Here is a 4390-nt window from a genome sequence, read left to right as displayed (position 1 = left end):
AATTCAAAAACATTTCAAGATTTACAATAAATTAAAAAAATTTCTAGACAATTTTAGTGATTTCAAAGACTTTAAAACTATTCAAAAAATTTTTAAAAAGTTATTTAAAAAGATTTTAATAAATTTTAAGAGACTTCAAGGGATTAAAGAAAATCAATAATTTAAGGATTTTCAAGACATTTAAAGGATTCTACAAGAAATTGAAGGATTTTAAGAGATTTTAATTAATTTTAGTCAATTTTAACATTTTTTAAATGTTGCCGAAGAAGTTGAATGGAGTTCAAAAAAATGCGGTGGACTTTAAGGATTTTTAAGAACTCAAGTGATTTTAAGGAATTACTAGGGACTTGGTGGAATCTTAAAGTTTCTTTTTAAAGGATGTAAAAATAATCCAAAAATAGTTCAAAAAGATTTAAAGATTTACAAGAGATTTTATAAGATTTTAGGAGAGTCTTAGTGATTTTAAAGAAAGTCTAGCGAGTTATTGAAAAGTTATTAAAACAGATGTAATGAATTTTAGGAGATTTAAAGGTACTTAAAGAAATTGATTGATTCAGGGATTTTCAAGAGATTTCGAGGAGCTAAAGAAAATTTGAAGGATTTTGAATTTAAAAGATTTGAATTAATTTTAGTCAATTTTACAACATTTTTAATTTTTTTCAAAGAAGTTAAAGTGAGTTAAAAAATATTAGGAGGACTTTTAGGATTTTCAAGAAATTTTACGAGATTTCTAAGTATTCAAGTGATTTCAAGGAATTACTACTAGGGACTTGGAGAAATTTTCAAGTTTCTTTTTAAAGGATTTAAAAATAATTTTAAAATAGTTCAAAAAGTTTGAGGGATTTACCAGTTATTTTCTAAAATTTTAAGACAGTTTTAGTGGCCGTAAAGAATTTCAAGCGAGTTCTTGGAAACTTATTTACAAAGAATTTAATGAATTTGAAAAAATTCAAAGATTTTAAGGATTTTAAAGATATTCAAAGGAATTTAAGAAAGTTTAAAGGATTTTAAGAGATTTGAATTAATTTAAGTTAATTTCGCGAAACTTTGAAAGATTTTAAATTATTGAAAGAAGATAAAGGGGTTTAAAACAAATTCGGAAAAGTTTAAGGATTATCAAGAAATCTTACAGGATATCTGGGAGTTTTAGTGATTTTAAGGAATAACTAGGTTCTTGACAAAATGTTAAATTTTATTTTTAAAGGATTAAAAAATATTTCTATAAGTTTTAGTGACTTTAAAGAATGTTAAGCACTTAATATAAAAGTTATTTACAAATATTTCAAGTTATTTCCGAAAATTTAAAGATTTTAAGGCTTATCATGAGACAAAAAGGAATTTAAGAATATTTTAAAAATTTTACGTGATTAAAATTAATTTTAGTCAATTTCGAGATACTTCGAAAGATTTGAAATTATTGCAAAGAATTTGAAGTGATTTAAAAAACAGTTGGAGAAGTTTAAGGATTTTCTGATCATTTTTGTTTCCTCAAAGTGCAAAAATAATATGTTGACATCTTTGAAAAACACACTTTAACGAACTACCAACATTTAAAAATGTTGACCGCCAACTATCCCAAAAATGCAACCTAACCTCAATCACGGCACATTATATTTTTTCTTGATGGATTGTCCAAATCGCACACTTCCACAATTGCTAACAATAATTAAAGAAATGGCTTTTCAGTCTGAGAAGCAAAGCCATCTCAAGATTTCGCACTTACTTTAGTCTATAAAAGTTAATTTTAGTCAAACTCCTATCTATTCAATGCTTTGCAGTCCACCAAGTGATATAGCCTTATAGATTTCGACGTTACCGACCGAGTGTGACATAATGTGAGAATACTAAATTAGAACTGCATGAAGCTTAAAAACAAATGATGATGTATATTGATCCTTTTTCTTTTCAGAACTGCACAAAATTCAGAAACAAATGACAATATACTTGATTTCTAATTGAATTATAATGTGAGTGATCGATTTATGTTTTATAACTGTATTAAATTCTTAAATCAGTAATAATGTGATTAAGTCACTTATGTATTAGAACTGCATACAATTTAGAAACAAATGACAATGTGAATGAACGCGTTTTGTTTTAAAACTGTATGAAATTTATAAACAAGTTATAATGTGATTGATCATTGTAAGTATTAAAATTACATGGAAATTATCAACAAATGACAATGGGAGTGATTGTTGTATGTTCCGGAACAATTTCATATCTGATGACAAAAATAGCATTAATTACAAGTATTCCGAAATTGAAATAAAGGGTAAACATTTTTCAAAATATTTCAGAAACGGATAATACGAATTTTAACTTTTTCAGATAATAATTTTTTATTAAAAAATCGACCTATATTTTATTTTAGAAAATTAAAAATTTTTCGTTAATGAAAAAAATGGTTAAACCATTTTTGATCGCAAATTTTAATTTCAAATATCTATAACACTAGACTTAATAGCAAAAAAACGAAATCAGGTTCTTGTTCGACATTTAAATGTATTTCGGAAATAATGTCGCATTCAGTGAAGATATAGATCATTTTTGTGCATTAGTGAATAATTATATTATATTAATCGCAAACAATGAACAAGAGAATTTTCTTTTCAGACAATATTGTTCATGGAAAATTATTTCTTAAAGAAAAATATGTAACATCATTATTTTAAAATAGAAGTTTTATTTTTATATACACAGTGAAGCTCTTCTATAGCGCAGATTTTGAGGCTGATGGTGGGTGGGAACTTACTCATTATAGCCCGCTCCGCTTTTGTTTGCTCACGCCTGAGTAACAGCCGCAGATCCCGCGCACCCCGCGCAGCTCCTGTTACACCTACATGTGGCGCGGCGTCAATTCTCTGAAGGGCTATAGAAGGGAGGGCTATTAAAGAGTTTCACTGTACTTACTTATTTGAAAGTCTTATTGAAAGTTTTTCACATTAACTCATAAAATCTTTTCTTTCATATTCTCGAAATTTTCTCCAACAAAACACTTTTTTGTATTTACCTGAATCAAATGGTTGAATAGCCGCCTGCTACAAGAGATTAGAGCTCTGGTTTTCCGCTCATGAACTATACCATTTTTACATAAGAAGATAACAAACCGGCTCCATAGATTTTCAAATCTCCATTGTCTCGACATAAACCAAATTCAATTTCTTTTAGAGTTTCTAAGATCTTGCTTTGGAAATTTATGTCTGTTTTTGGGCAAATTATCCCCTATTTTTCCAGGTTTTTAGAAACATCTAAAGGTTTTTATTTTTTATTAAAAATGTATATTTTTTAAAACAAACTTAAGGAATACTTATCCTACCGTTAGAAAATAATTTGTTCGTTAAATTAGGAAAGACACATATTAAGAATTTTGAATGTTTCAAAATAATAACTCAAATTTTCTTAAGATTCCCGAACAAATTTTAAACTATTTTTTATTAAAAAAAAAAACAATTTTTAAGATAATATTCGAAAATATTTAACCGTAGATTTTTGAAAATTTAGAAATACAATTTTGTAGATTTTAAAGAGTTTGAATTCTTTCATGATCATAATAAAATATTCTCAAGATTACTGGGAATATTATTAATGACTCATTATGCAGAAAATAAATTAAGACATTTTATTTTTAAATATTTTAATACACTTAACGGATTTCCGAAACTTTAAAAAGAAATCTTGAAGGTTTCAAGAACATTTTCTTAATCTTAAAATATTTTTCATAATTTTAGAAGTAATTAGATGAAGTTTGAAAGACATTGAGGAATTTTTGATAATTTTGAAAGATTTTCAAGAGATGCAAATGATTAACTAAAATTCTTATAAATCCTAAAAGTCCTAAATATCTTTAAAAGCTGACTTGAATTTTTCCTGCAATGTTGTAAAATACTGTAGAATTAAAAAATGTAAAATTCATTTAAATAATGAATAGTTACAACAAAAATTTATTTCGCGTTAAAAATCATTTTTTCCTTCAAGTTATTATTAGTTTGTAATTGTAGCTCTTTCTTGACTAAAAAATCTTTATAGGTTGAATATTAAGCTCTGTGGTTGAAAATTCGTCTTTTTCAGTTGAATTCAACTGTTTTTTAGAATATTTTTGTTTAAAATATCGACTATTACATTTTTCGTTGAGAACTCAACCCTTGTGAACAATAATTGAAATATTTAGTAAAAAATTAACATTTTTGTTGAATTTTTGGTTTGACATATCAGACTTTTCTTAAACAATAATTTGTCAAATAAAGATATTTTAAATTATTTTGTTGTTTTTGTAGTTCAAGAATTACTTAGAGTCTGTCAAGTTAAAGCGTGGGTGGCTTTACTCGCAGTCGGTAAGGTGTATCGACATGATTTTGGTGTCAAAATATTAAGAAGAGCTCCCTCTTTC

Source organism: Belonocnema kinseyi, chromosome 10 (assembly GCF_010883055.1).
Source record: "Belonocnema kinseyi isolate 2016_QV_RU_SX_M_011 chromosome 10, B_treatae_v1, whole genome shotgun sequence".
NCBI lineage: Eukaryota > Metazoa > Arthropoda > Insecta > Hymenoptera > Cynipidae > Belonocnema > Belonocnema kinseyi.
This window is presented reverse-complemented; position numbering follows the sequence as displayed.